At 47.6% G+C, this 15338-nt stretch overlaps 1 long non-coding RNA gene across 1 annotated transcript in view; it reads right to left on the bottom strand.

The window, feature by feature from the left end:
- The window catches only part of LOC308490631, a 41689-nt gene extending 39799 nt beyond the window's left edge, over positions 1-1890 (bottom strand). Inside the window, exon 1 of the long non-coding RNA XR_013992247.1 lies at positions 1755-1890. This is a non-coding gene — a long non-coding RNA (uncharacterized lncRNA). The remainder of the gene's footprint in view (positions 1-1754) is intronic.
- Positions 1891-15338: the final 13448 nt, after the last annotated feature.

The following is a 15338-nucleotide window of genomic DNA, read 5'->3' as shown; positions in this document are numbered from 1 at the left end:
GAGTGGGGTCAGTGGTAAGGGTATGGTCAGTGGTAGTCATAGTGGTAGGTTCAGGGGTAGGGTCAGGAGTAGGGGTAGGGGTTAGGGTCAGGTGTAGGGGTAGGGGTAAGTTAGGGTTATGGTCAGGTCTGGGGTAGGGGTAGGGTCAGGGGTACAGGTAGGGGTAGGTTCAGGAGTAGGGTCAGGAGTAGGGGTAGAGGTAGGGTCATGTGTAGGGATAGGGGTAGTGGTAGGGACATGTGTGGGTTAGGTTTAGGGTCCGGGGTATGTGTAGGGGTAGGGGTAGATGTAGAGTCTGGGCTAGGTGTAGGGGCAGGATCAGGGGTAGGGGTAGGGGTATGGTCAGGTGTAGGGGAAGGGTCAGGGTAGGGGTGGAGGTAGGGACAAGGGCAGCTGTATGGGTAGGGTCAGGCAGAAGCCAATTAGCACAGGGGCGCCAAACCTCGTGGAAAGACAGGCGAATTACAAGGTTAGCCTTTTCCCAAGCAGCTCTCAGCAAATCTCTCAGGTGTGCATTTAGACACACGGAGTACGCAGTTTGCTTGTTTCTCAGTTTCGTGACGGAGTTTTCCTTCGGTATTCTATACCACGGCCTTTAAATAGTCCCCATCTCAAACACCCAGAGACTTCCACACATCGCCTGTTGTGTCGCACCCGGAACACCAAAACTGTCACGGAGTTGGTAAGCAGAAAACGCCTTATACAAAAATTAAGAGTTAACTCGTATGCAATTGAAAATGCGAACCAGAAGCTAAACATTAATGAATGCCAACTGTAATTTTATATACATATATATATATATATAATGTGATGGCTCGTGCGAGGTCGGAGGGATAGTGGATGGGGGAGGGGGTTTCACAGTGTGAGGGATATAAATGATGAACGTCTAAGTATTAAAATAAATAATAAAATAAAATAAAAAACATAAAGGAAGCTTCAGACATAAGGAAAAAAAAGAAAAGAAAACGCGACCTTCAAGTGTTCGGCCTTGGCCGGAGTGAACAAGTGACCTTTTCCCCGACTGGCAATCGAACCTTGGGTTGCAAGAGCCCTACCGCCGCACCACTGGGGGAGCACGGAGCGCGGAGCTCTCAAAGAAGCAGAAATCCAGAGGGACGCAGCTGGGCGGAGCCTTCCTTTGACGGTCCTTCCCTTCCCTTTTCTCTCTCCCGTTACCCAAGGAAAATTGGTTTCACTGTAGTTCGGGGCTGGGCGAGGCCCAGGCTTCGCACGCAGAGAGCGGGGGCAGCTGGGGAGGCCGCCGGGGCTGCTCCCGGGTCCCCAAGCCAAGCTGGGGATGGCCCCGCCGGTGGGGCAGTGGGACCGCGGTTTGGTTGTGCCTAGGTCCGCGGCGCGGGAGCGCGGGGCGCGGCGGCCTCAGAGGGGGCCGAACGGGAGCCAGGGACCCCAGGGCGTCCGGGGAGCAGCGGCCCGCTCGCTGCTTTAAGGCTCTCGGGTTCCCCCTTCCACCCCTGCGCCTGCGTCTCGTCTCGGGGAGGGGAGGGGAGCTCAGGTGCCTCCTTCCTGGGGCCGGGACGTGGGCTGGAAGCTCCGGGACCGGTCGAGGGGGCGGGGGTGCGGGGTGCTGACCGCCGTGGGCTCTTGGCCCTTTCCCCGGAGAGGCTGGTGCGTGGAAGCTCGGAAGGGGCTGCTCTCCTCCCCTGGGGTTCCCACCACGAGCTGCGTCCCCTCTCCGCCAAGCCCCCTGGGGCGAGGGCCGGAGGGTGTAGCACCACCCGGTGCCCGGGTCTCACCTTGCTGAAATCCCTGCTTCCCAGGGCTGCGGCAGGAGCGGGAGCCGAGAGAGGAGCTTCTCTCTTCCACTGCATCGGCTGTTCCGCTGGAGGCAGCTGGGTGTGCACGGCCCGGAGGGAGCCACCGCGGCCACTGCTTCCGGGATGCACGAGAGAACAGATGAGAGCTCGCGCACGCACGCACCCACGCACGCACCCACGCACGCACGCACGCACGCACGCACCCACGCACGCACGCACGCACGCACGCACGCACACAGGCTCCCACCGCCCCACCCCCATCCCCACCGCCGCCCCGGCCTGGCTGGCGCCCGGGCCGGGCCGCACCGACTGGCGGCGCTCACGTTGGCTGCGGGGCGCTCACGTGGCGCCCTTGTCCGGGTCGCATGCCTTCCCGCTCGCACTCGCCCGGAACGTGGGGTTGTGATTGTGACTCTACGTTCCGGAGGCGCCTCTCCGCGCTCCCGCTCACGCTGTGGCTCGCACTCTCCCCCAACACGTTGCATACCGGCTCCCGAAATGTTTTTCTGGAACTCAGACGTCTGTCCTCCGACCTACAGTGCGGTTTTCTTGTGTCCTCTTGCTGAATGGGCATTGTCAGAAGGGCGTTAGCAGTCTCTTTTGGAGCCTGGTTTAGGAGCATCCTGCACTGTCTCTTTTCACCCCAGCAGAACCGTATCCTAACGTGGAAGGATCCTGGCAATTTCCAGCTAAGAGTCAATATGTGGATACTGACCGGGTGACCAGGATTGCCGGTCACTACAATATAAACGTGTCGGACGACGACCAGGTCTGGGGTTCCCTCTGACGGCCAGCCAACGTTAAAAGTGGGCCCTTCAAATTCACAGAGGTCTCTTAATTTTCCTGGGGTCATGCGGACTCCATCATCTCCGCCAAAAACCCTTTCTAAAATTCTTTTTTTTCTTTTTTTTTTTTTTTAGATTCCTTTCTTTTTTTTTCTTTTTAGATTCCTTTCTTTTTTTTTCTTTTTTTTTAAATTTATTTATTGCGGTGACAATAGTTAATGAAATTAAATAACTTCAGGTGTACAATTCTGTATTACATCATCTATAAGTCCCATTGTGTGTTCACCACCCAGAGTCAGTTCTTCCATCACCATATATTTGATCCCCCTTACCCTCATCTCCCTCCCCCCACCCCCCTTACCCTCTGGTAACCACTAAACTATTGTCTGTGTCTATGAGTTTTTGTTTCTCATTTGTTTGTCTTGTTTTTGGTTTATATACCACATATCAGTGAAATCATAGGGTTCTCTGCTTTTTCTGTCTGACTTATTTCGCTTAGCATTATACTTTCAAGATCCATCCATGTTGTCACAAATGTTCCTATATCATCTTTCCTTAACGCCGAATAGTATTCCATTGTGTATATATACCACAACTTCTTTATCCATTCATCTATCGAAGGACATTTTGGTTGTTTCCATGTCTTGGCCACCGTAAACGGAGCTGCAATGAACATTGGAGCACACGTGTCTTTATGTATAAATGTTTTCAAATTCTTTGGGTAGATACCCAGGAGAGGGATTACTGGGTCATATGGTAATTCTATTTGTAATTTTTTGAGGAACCTCCACACTGCCTTCCATAGTGGCTGCACCAGTCTGCATTCCCACCAACAGTGTATGAGGGTTCCTTTTTCTCCACAGCCTCTCCAACACTTGTTGCTATTTGTCTTGTTGATGAAAGCCATTATGATGGGGGTGAGGTGATATCTCATTGTGGTTTTTATTTGCTTTTCTCTGATGATTAGTGATGTTGAGCATTTTTTCATATGTCTATTTGCCATTTATCAGTCCTCTTTGCAGAAATGTCTCTTCAGGTCCTCTGCCCATTTTTCAATTGGGTTGTTTGTTTTTTTGTTGTTGAGTTTCATGAGTTCCTTGTATATTTTGGATATTAGACCCTTATCAGGGGAGCTGTTTGCAAAAATCTTCTCCCGTTCAGTCGGTTGCCTCTTTATTTTGTCGATGGTTTCTTTTGCTGTGCAGAAACTTTTAAGTTTCATATAGTCCCATTTGTTTATTTTAGCTTTTACTTCCATTGCCTTTGGAGTCAAATTCATAAAATGCTCTTTGAACCCAAGGTCCATAAGTTTAGTACCTATGTTTTCTTCTATGCAGTTCATTGTGTCAGGTCTCATGCTTAAGTCTTTGATCCATTTTGAATTAATTTTGGTACATGGTGACAGATAGCAGTCCAGTTTCATTCTTTTGCACGTGGCTATCCAATTCTCCCAGCACCATTTATTGAAGAGGCTGTCTTTCCTCCATTGTATGTTTTTAGCTTCTTTGTCAAAAATTACCTGTCCATATTTATGTGGTTTTATTTCTGGGTTCTCAATTCTATTCCATTGGTCTATGTGTCTGTTTTTCTGCCAATACCATGCTCTTTTGATTATTGTAGCCCTGTAGTACAAGCTAAAGTCAGGCAGTGTGATACCTCCAGCATTGTTCTTTTTCCTTAAGATTGCTTTGGCTATTCGGGGTCTTTTGTGGTTCCAAACAAATCTGATGATTTTTTTGTTCTATTTCTTTAAAAAATGCCATTGGGATTTTGATGGGGATTGCATTAAATCCGTATATTACTTTGGGTAATATGGCCATTTTAACTATGTTGATTCTTCCAATCCATGAGCACGGAAAGTCTTTCCATTTCTTTGTGTCTTCTTCAATTTCTTTCAAAAATGTCTTATAGTTTTCAGCATATAAATCCTTCACATCCTTGGTTAAGTTTATTCCTAGGTGTTTTATTCTTTTTGCTGCAATTGCAAAGGGAATTGTTTTTTGTATTTCTTTTTCTGAGATTTCATTGTTAGTATATAGGAATGCAATTGACTTTTGTACGTTGATTTTGTAGCCAGCAACTTTACTGTATACATTGATTGTTTCTAACAGCTTTTTGGTGGGGTCTTTAAGGTTTTCTATATATAGCATCATGTCATCTGCAAAGAGTGATATTTTAACTTCTTCATTCCCAATTTGGATGCCTTTTATTTCTTTCCCTTGCCTGATGGCTCTGGCAAGAACTTCCAACACTATGTTGAAAAGCAGAGGTGATAGGGGACAGCCCTGTCATATTCCTGAACGTAGAGCAAAGGGCTTCAGTTTTTCACCATTAATTGTGAGATTAGCTGACGGCTTGTCATAGATGGCCTTTATTATGTTGAGGTATTTTCCTTCTATACCTATTTTATTGAGTGTTTTAATCATAAATGGATGTTGTATCTTGTCAAATGCTTTTTCTGCATCAATTGATATAATCATATGATTTTTGTCCTTTATTTTGTTTATGTGATGTATCACATTGATGGATTTGCGGATGTGGAACCATCTTTGTGCCCCAGGGATGAACCCCACTTGGTCATGAAGAATAATCTTTTTAATGCATTGTTGTATTCGATTTGCTAAATTTTTGTTTAGGATTTTTGCATAAGTATTCATCAGAAATATAGGTCTGTAGTTTTCTTTTTTTGTGTTGTCCTTACCAGGTTTTGGTATCAGGGTAATGTTGGCCTCATAAAATGAGTTAGGGAGTACTGACTCTTCTTCAATTTTTTGGAAGAGTTTGAGCAGGATTGGTATTAGATCCTCTTTGAAGGTTTGGTAGAATTAACTAGTGAAGCCATCTGGTCCCGGACTTTTACTTTTGGGAAGGTTTTGGATGACTGATTCAATTTCTTTACTGGTGATTGGCCTGTTTAGATTTTCCAGTTCTTCATGGTTCAGCCTTGGAAGGCTGTATGTTTCTAAGAACTTGTCCATTTCTTCTAGGTTATTGAATTTGGTGGCATATAGTCCTTCATAGTATCCTTGAATGATCCTTTGTATTTCTGTGGTGTCCGTGATAAATTCCCCTTTCTCATTTCTGATTTTGTTAATTAGTGTCTTCTCTCTTTTTATCTTAGTGAGTCTAGCCAAGGGTTTGTCGATTTTATTAATTTTTTCAAAGAACCAGCTCTTCGTCACATTATTTTTTTCTATTGTCTTTTTGTTCTCTATTTCATTAAGCTCTGCTGTGATTTTTGTTATTTCCTTTCTTCTGCTGACCTTGGGTTTCACTTGTTCTTCTTTTTCTAATTCTTTGAGGTGTAACATGAGGTTATTTATTTGGGATTTTTCTTTTTTCTTGAGATAGGCCTGTAATGATATAAATTTCCCTCTTAAAACTGCTTTCGCCGCATCCCAAAAATTTTGGTAGGATGTATTTTCATTGTCATTTGTTTCTATATATCTTTTGATCTCTCCTCTAATTTCTTCTTTGATCCAGTCGTTCTTTAAAAGTATGTAGTTTAATCTCCATGTATTTGTGTTTTTTCCTGCTTTCTTTTCGCCATTGATATCCAATTTCAAAGCCTTGTGATCAGAGAATATGCTTGGTATGATTTCAATCTTCTTAAATTTGCTGAGGCTGCTTTTATGCCCCAATATATGGTCTATCCTTGAGAATGTTCCATGTACACTCGAAAAGAATGTATAGTCTGATGTTTTAAGATGAAGTGCTCTATATATGTCAATGATGTCCATTTCATCTAATGTGTCATTTAGGGCTGCTATTTCGTTATTTATTTTCTGTTTGGATGATCTATCCATAGCTGTCAATGATGTATTTAAGTCCTCTAGTATAATTGTGTTTTGGTCAATTTCTCCCTTTAGTTCTGTTAGTAGTTGCTTGGTATGTTTTGGTGCTCCCTGATTGGGGGCATAAATATTGATGATTGTTATGTCTTCTTGTTGTATACTCCCCTTTACCATTATGAAATGTCCATCTTTGTCTCTTGTCATCTTTTTCACCCTGAAGTCTGTTTCATCTGATATCATTATGGCTACACCTGATTTTCTCTGGGTACCATTTGCTTGGAATGCCAATTTCCACCCTTTCGCTTTGAGTCTATGCTTGTCCTTATAGCTGAGATGTGTCTCTTGGAGACAGCATATGGTTGGATTTAGTTTTTTGTTCCAATCTGCTACTCTGTGCCTTTTCATTGGTGAGTTCAGTCCATTTACATCCGTGAGGATTTCCTGTCATTTTATCTTTCGTTTTCTGGTAAGGCTGTGACTCCATTGTTTCTTTGCTTTTTTGTTGTTGTCTATTATTTCTGTGTAGTGGTATTCTATGATGTTTCCCTCTGTTTCTTTCTTTATTACAGTATATATTTCAGTTCTGGATTTTTTTTGAGTGGTTACCCTTAAGATTATGTAAAAGAAAGTTTGATATTTAGAGTATTCCATTTTCTTCAGCACGCTTACTTTCTCCATTCCCATATTCCTGTTCAGGCCTTTACGCTCCCCCTTTTTATGTTTCAGTTGCCACAAATTGTCCCTGTTGATGGTGGTCGAATAGCCTCCTTTAGTATTTCTTGTAGTGCAGGTCATGTATTAGAAAATTCCCTCAGCTTCTGTATGTCTGGAAAGGTCTTTATTCCTCCTTCATATCTAAAGGATATCTTTGCTGGATATATTATTCTTGGCTCATGACTTCTCTCTTTCAATAATTTGAATATTGGGTTCAACTCCCTCCTGGCTTGTAGAGTTTCTGCTGAAAAATCTGATGATAATCTAATGGGCTTTCCTTTGTAGGTTACTGTCTTCTTTTCCCTGGCTGCCTTCAGGATTCTTTCTTTGCTGTTAATTTTAGACAGCTTCAATACAATGTGCCTTGGAGAAGGCTTGTTGGGATTGAGGTAATTAGGTGTTCTATTTCCTTCTTGGATTCGAGGATCCAGTTCTGTCCACAAATTTGGGAAGTTCTCATTAACAATTTCTTTTGAGTATATTCTCTGTTCCCTTCTCTCTTTCTTCTCCTTCTGGTATGCCCATTATTCTTATATTGCTCTTTCTTTTCTTTTTTTTTTTTTTTTTTTTTTTTTTTTTGTTGAGAGCCCGCTGGCCCATGTGGGAATCGAACCGGCAGCCTTCGGAGTTAGGAGCATGGAGCTCCAACCGCCTGAGCCACCGGGCCAGCCCATTGCTCTTTCTGATGGAGTCAGAAAGTTCTTGTAGAGTTCTTTCATTTCTTTTAAGTCCCAAGTCTCTTTCTTCTTCCATCTGTGTATTTTCCAGGTTTCTATCTTCGATGTCACTGATTCTTTCTTCCATCTGGTCAACTCTACTACCTAAGCTGGTTATTTCATTCTTAATTTCTTCTATTGAGTTCTTAATCTCCAGAAATTCCATTTGGTTCTTTTTCAAAATTTCAATCTCTTTCGTAAAATGCTCATGTTGTTCTTTTATTGCGTTTCTGAGTTCATTAAATTGCCTTTCTGTGTTTTCTTGCATCTCTTTGAGGTTTTTCAGAACTGAAATCTTGAATTCTCTATCATTTAAGTCACATATTTCCATATCTTTAAGTTCCTTTTCTGGAGACTTTTCACTTTCTTTCTGAGCTGTCTTGTTGCCTTGGTTATTCATGGCAATTACTGATTTATTATTTCTCTTCCTAGACATCTACAGGAGTGGCTTCTGCAACAGGTTGATAGGAAGAGGTCTTTCTTTTGTTTCCCAATACTTGTTGGAAGAATGTTTTATTTTCTCTCTGACTGCAGCTTTTTTTGTTCTCTCTGACACAATAGTGCTATATTTTCTCTGCACTTTTCCAGCTTCTCACACAATGGGGGGATTCCCTGGGATACGGGCCTCTCCTCTGTTAACAGTTCACCTGGGTCATAGGGCGCAACGTCCCTGTGAGGGTGCGGAGAGCTTTTGAAGTTCCAAAGCTCTTTCTGCACCCGGTTCAGAGCCCATATGTTTCAGCAGTTCTGTTTACTCCTGCAGGGATCCGCCCAGATAGGTGGGGTCAGGGGCGGGGTGAGTTGTGAGAGGTGGCCCAGAGCAATGGCGGCAACCACCACCACAGCCAGTCCTGCTTCCACAGCTCCCTCCCCTTTGCTGGATCTAGTTGGGCTGCGAATCTGTGTCTGCGGTCCACAGTTCTCAGAACAGCAAAAATCCTGTCCTTTTGATCTGACACTGCTACTTTATCGCTTCTAGAACCGGGCACTTGGGGGCGGGACGAGCTCTGGGAGGGTAGGGAGGCGGCGGCTAGTCTCCGTGCCTAAGGCTTCCATTCTCCCCTCGGCAGTGAGGTCTTAAACCACAGTTTTCAGCCTTCTTCCCTCAGTCTTTGCTCTGAGGTGTCTGCCGTGAGGGTTGGGTTCAGCGGTTTTGTATGCTGCCCCCTCAGCCCTGTGGGCCGTAAGCGGAGCCCTAGCAGTCCGAGTCCTTCCCTCTCCCGCAGCTGCGGAAGATCCGGGAGCAGCGGGCTCCGAGCACTGAGCTAGGTCTGCGTCCTGTGCCCGCACGGCTCCGTCTCCGCACTTCTCCTCTCCCTCCTCCCCCGCTCGCGCGATTCACCCACCTGGAGGTGAATTCAGTAGTGGGCCTCTTCGTCTTGCCTGTCTGCTGTGCAAGGAGTCCTTTGTGGAGTTATTGTTGTCCGATTCGTTGTAAATTCCAGGAGAGATTTCCAGAGGCTCACCTCACGCCGCCATTTTGATCCGGAGTCCCCTTTCTAAAATTCTTGAACATGCAGTCTGCAACTGCAGGTTTACTTTGCTTCCCTCCCATAGTGTACAATGTCTCAGACGTGGGGAGGAGGATTTACTCAGGTGCTGCCCTGCTGGCGTCCCTCGAGGGAAGTTAGGAGCATTTTTCTTGGCTACAGTGTACAGAACAATTTACAGAACAGGCCACTCCGTGCAGTCAATCACCATTATGCCAAATGACGCTCTCAGAGAATCGGTACAAAGCATATTCAGGCTTCCATAGGCAAAGCAATGGAATCCAACAATCAGTCCCTCACACACCGGGTTGACACCCTACCCTGGGTGTCGCTGACTGCGTAGGTTATAAGAACCTACCGGGAGGTGATCAGGCTCCACTTCTGTCACATGGGACAGGACTGGCTCCAGACAATGGCCCCGAGACTTACCTGGTCTGACGGGAGGATCCGACTGGTTGTCCCCGGTCCCTCTCAGCGGGTTCAGCTGGGCAGGCGCAGGCGCGGCTGCCCGGGGAAGCCCGGTCCGGGGGGTGGTGGGGGATGGCGTGCCTACTCCCTTCTCGGGCGTCCCCTGTCGCTCTGCAGCCCGCCTCCCGCCCACGTACCTGTGGCGCAAGGGGCCGGCACGGTTGGCTTTCCTGGTCAGGGAACCAAATGTTGCGGAAAAATGATGAGGACCAAGAGACTCAAGCGGCCCGCAGAAATCAGGGAGAACTCAGCTTTATTACAACGGCGGGCTTAGTGGGCTTGTTCCCAAAGAACTGAGCACTAACTGGGGTCGGGCGCTTCGTTTTATATGTTTCGGCCTCCAGGTTGGAGGGGCCAGTTAAAAATGTGGCTGGGGTGCCGGGGAGATCCGTCCCTAGCAGCTGCGTTTCTCCAACATTTGTTTTGACAGGGGGAGGTCTTTCACCTTAGTGCCCACGGGAGACAGATCCAATAAGGGGATGAAGAGAGACAGCTCCGATGAGGGGACGGAGCTCTTAGCGGGGACTTGCCAGCCCCGTTGGAGACAGCTCCGATTAGTATCGGAGGAGGAGCATGAAGCTCCTGGCCAGGGGCCTGCAGGAGACAGTTCCAATAAGGGGGGATGGAGCTCTTAGCGGGGGGCCTGCAGAAAAAAGCCATCCCAACGTGTTCTCCCCCCCCCCCCCGTTGACGACCGGAAGGGGGACCCTGCAGACCATCATTTACCCTGAGAAGACAACAGCCCCCCCCCCTCAGGGCAAGGACGCGGGCGCTGGTCAGACAGGAGAGACAGTACAGCATTTCTTTTTGCGATCTCTGGAGCTCACGGACACTGGTGGCGGGGATCGCAGACTGGCCCATGCAGCGGCAACATTCTCCTTGGAGGAAGAGACAGGTCCCGCAGTCTTTTTCGGCATGAGCAGATCCAGGGCTCCCCGGCTTACGAGTGCGACTCTTGCCAGGCTGGAGAGTTGGGTCGGGAGTGACGCGAGTGAGTCTGCAACCTGCCTCATGTCATCCTTGATTTCGTAAGAAAGTTTGTAGTAAAAGCCGATGGAAGTTCTAAGGCCAGAGGCACCAGTGGCGACCCCTGTCAAGATGCCAGCACCTATGGGGAAAGGGAGGAAAGCCGCCCAGCAGGGGCACAGGGAAGGAAAGACCGGCAACTGTAATTCGGCGTCCGCAAAAAACGGCGGCAGAAGGGGAAAGGTGCGCTCCACCAGGGTGTGCGCTCCGACACACCCGTACGTGTAGCTTCCATTACTGAAGAAAGTTCAGAAGGGCAAGAGTGTAGAGAAGCTCCAGCAGCGGGTGTGGGGAGCCTGGGCGAGGCCAGGGGGCAGGTAACAGGCTAAGTTCGAGGCAGGAGCCAGGGGACGCCGACCGGGCCGGAGACGATGGAGGCTCTGAGCCGCCGGACAGGGTCCTGGGCGTACGGGAGTTTGGCCTGGCGGAGGGAAGTCAGGCATGGCTACGGCAGCAAGGCCGGGGCTGGGCAGCCCGAGCCACCGCAGCAATCCGGGCCGCTGCAATGTCACGGAGGGCAGTGCCCTGGACTCCACCGCCATGGGAGGACCCGCTTTGGGCCAAGTAGGTCCAGCAGACAGACCCTCAGGGAAGAGATTGCAGGGGAACTGGGAGGTCTGAGGCTCTTGTTCCGAAACCCTGGAAGCAGGGACGCTTTGACTACAGACGCCAGGGGGGAAAGGCAAAGGACGCTTAAGAGCCAGAGGGCCGCAGGCAGGCGAGCACGAGTAGAGGAGAAACGCACAACAGAAATCCGAACAGGAAAAGACCCCGATGGGTGGGTGTCCAGTCAGGCCAGAGTCGCACAGATGAGCGATTGAGAGTCTAGAAGGGTCAGCCGGCAGAGGGCGCAGAGGGTTATGGGGAATGGGGTCTGTCATTCAGGCGTTCTTCTTAAGTGTCGTCTTCAGTGGCTCGTCGGGCACTGGATGAGAAGTCCAGGCAGGCTGGCCTGACTCTGCATGCACCCTGTCACCTGGAAGGTGGGGATAGATGGGGGTCCCTGTCGAGTCAGGACTTCTTTCTAGTATATTGTGAGTGCAGGCTGGTAAGGATCTATTCTAGGGCGAGAAGCCCACCTGGGAATGTCTTACTACTACTCTGAGGCTGCCTGGGATGGATGGCAGCAATGGGCGAGGCCAGCCATACACAGTTTTAAATGGGGGGAAAACCCATCCTTTTGAGGGGTACACCGGGAGCGGAGGTCGGCAAAGGGGAGCATATCCATCCAACCCAGGGAGGTTTCTTGGCATAGCCTGGACAATGTTTCTTGGAGGGTACGGTTCAAGCACTCTACTTTCCCTGAACTCTGAGGCCGGTGGGCTGTGTGAACCTTCCAGGAGACACTGAGGGCCAAGGCCAGAGTCCCTAGTGTCAGGTATAGGGGTAGGTGTAGGGTAAGGGGAAGGAGGAGGGGTAGGTTCAGGGGTATGGATAGGGGTCAAGACAGAGGTAGGGGTATGGGTAGGGACAGGGTATGGGTAGGGCACGGACAGGGGTACGTGTAAAAGTAGCGTCAGGGGTAGGGGTAGAGGTAGTGTCAGGTGTAGTTGTAGGGGTAGGGTCAGGGATAGGCATAGGAATAGGGTCAGGGGTATTGGTAAGGATAGGGCCAGGGGTATGTGTAGGAGTAGCGTCATGTGTAGGGGTACGTGTAGAGTCAGGGGTAGTGGTAGGGGTAGTGTCAGGGTTATTTGTAGGGGTAGGGACTGGGGTATGTGTAGGAGTAGCGTCAGAAGTAAAGGTAGGGGTAGGGTCATGTGTAGCAATAGGGGTAGGGGTAGGAGTAGGGTAAGAGGTATGTGTAGGGGTAGGGACAGGGGTTTGTGTCGGAAGAAAAGTCAGTTGTAGGAGTAGGGTTACGGTCAGGAGAAGGGTAAGGGGTAGGGTCAGGTGTAAGGGTAAAGGTAGGGTCAGGGGTAGGGGTAGTGATAGAGTCAGGGGTTTGTGTATGGGAAGAGTCAGGGGTAGGTGTAGGGTCAGTGGTAGGTGTAGGGTTTGTGTCAGGGTTTGGGGTTGGGTCAGGGTTAGGGGTAGGGTCAGAGGTAGGTGTAGGGTCAGGAATAGGTGTAGGGGTAGTGTCAGGGTAGGGGTAATGTAGGGTCAGGGAAAGGGATAGGGTTAGGGTCAGGGGTAGAGGTAGGGGTAGGGTCAGGGGTAGGTGTAGGGGTAGGGTCAGGGGTAGGGTTCGGGGTTGGGTCAGGGGTAGCGTTTGGCTCAGGAGGAGGGGTAGGGTCAGAGGTAAAGGTAGAATCAGGAATAGGGGTAGGGGTAGGGGTAAGGGTAGGGTCAGGGGTAGGGGTATGTTCAGGGGTAGGGTTAGGTGTAGGGTAAGGACTAGGGGTATGGGTAGGGTCAGGGGTAGTGGTAGGGTCAGTGGTAGGGGTAGGGTCAGGAGTAGGGTTATGGGTAGGGTCAGGTGTAGAGGTAGCGGTAGGGTCAGGGGTAGGGTTAGGGGTAGGGGTTGGGTCAGGTGTAGGGGTAGGGTCAGGGGTAAGGTTAGGGGTAGGGGTTGGGTCAGGTGTAGGGGTAGGGTCAGGGGTAGGGTTAGGGGTAGGGTCAGGTGTAGGGGTAGCGGTAGCATCAGGGGTAGGGGTAGGGTCAAGGTTAGCGGTAGGGGTATGATCAGGGGTAGTTGTAACGGTAGAGTCAGGGGTACGGGTAGGGTTAGGGTCAGGGGTAGTGGTAGTGTCAGGGGTAGAAGTAGGGGTAGGGTCAGGGGTAGGGGTATGGGTAGGGTCTGTGTAGGGTCAGGGGTAGGGGGACAGGTAGGGTCAAGGGTAGGGATCGGTGTAGGGTCAAGTGTAGGCGTAGGGTCAGGGGCAGGGGTAAAGGTAGGGTCAGGGTTAGTTGTAGGGGTAGGGTCAGGGGTAGCGGTAGGGTCAGCGGTAGGGGTAGGTCAGGTGCAGGGGTAGGGGTAGGGTCAGGTTTAGGGGTAGGGATAGGGTCACCGGTAGGGATAGGTGTAGGGTCAGGAGTAAGGGTAATGGTAGGGTCAGGGTTATGGCTAGGGTCAGGGTTTGAATTAGGGGTATGTTCAGGGGTAGGGGTAGGGGTAGGTTTAGAGGTAGGTGTAGGGTGAGGGGTAGGGGTAAAGGTAGGGTCAGGGTTTGTGGTAGGGTAACAGTCTTGGATACATTTCTAGAAATACAACACCTAACAAGATTAAATCACAAAGAAATCTGAATACACCTATAACTAGTAAGAAGATGAATCAGTAATCAAAAACCAAATTAAGTAGTATACAGAAAGGGCTTCAGAAAATAGAGAAAGTTCTACCAACAAACTTTTGTTGTAGAACACTTAGAATTGTGTGCATAATTTAACCCAATTATTTAATTTTTGAGTGACTAAATAAGTCTTTTAAACATGTGATTGGTAGAAAAGTAAGCAAATGTTAAAGATGCCCAGGAGTCACTCTCCAAATGTCACAGGTGCTCCTGGGCTAATTCATGCTCTTCTAACTAAGCTAGCTGCACTTCAATAAATGAGAAACTTGGAGAAATGTGAATTTATTTACTATTGCATTTTGTTTTCTGTTGTGTTTAATTATAGAGGCTTCCTGATCCCAAAAGCAGACAAAGACACCACAAAGAAAGAAAACTACAGGCCGATATCTCTAATGAACATAGATGCAAAAATTCTCAACAAATTATTAGCAAACAGAATTCAGCAATACATTAAAAAGATCATACACCATGATCAAGTGGGATTCATCCCTGGTATGCAGGGGTGGTTCAACATCCGCAAATCAATTAGTGTGATACACCACATTAACAAAATGAAAAATAAAAATCACATGATCATATCAATAGATGCAGAAAAAGCATTTGATAAAATACAGCAACCTTTTATGATAAAAACCCTTAAGAAAGTGGGAATAGAGGGATCATATCTTAACATAATAAAGGCCATATATGACAAACCCACAGCTAACATCATACTCAATGGGGAAAAGCTAAAACCATTCCCCCTAAGATCAGGAACAAGACAAGGTTGCCCACTTTCTCCACTTCTATTCAACATAGTACTGGAAGTTCTAGCCACAGCAATCAGACAAGAGAAAGAAATAAAAGGCATCCAAATTGGTAAGGAGGAAGTAAAATTATCATTATATGCAGATGATATGATACTATATAGAGAGAACCCTAAAGACTCCACCGAGAAACTATTAGAACTGATAGATGAATTTAGTAAAGTAGCAGGATATAAAATTAATATTCGGAAATCAGTTGCATTTGTATATACCAATGATAAAATAGCAGAAGGAGAAATTAAAAAAACAATTCCATTTACAATTGCTCCAAAGACTATAAAATATCTGGGAATAAATCTAACCAAAGATGTAAAGGATCTGTACTCAGAAAATTATACAACACTGAAGAAAGAAATGAAAGAAGACATAAATAGATGGAAACACATTCCATGTTCATGGATAGGAAGAATTAATATAGTTAAAATGTCCATACTGCCTAAGGCAATATACATATTCAACGCAATTCCTATCAAACTACCAACGACGTTTTTCACAGAAATAGAACATGTAATCCTAAAATTTATATGGGACCAT

This window comes from Rhinolophus hipposideros, assembly GCF_964194185.1.
Source record: "Rhinolophus hipposideros genome assembly, chromosome: 21".
Lineage (NCBI taxonomy): Eukaryota > Metazoa > Chordata > Mammalia > Chiroptera > Rhinolophidae > Rhinolophus > Rhinolophus hipposideros.
This window is presented reverse-complemented; position numbering and strand designations above follow the sequence as displayed.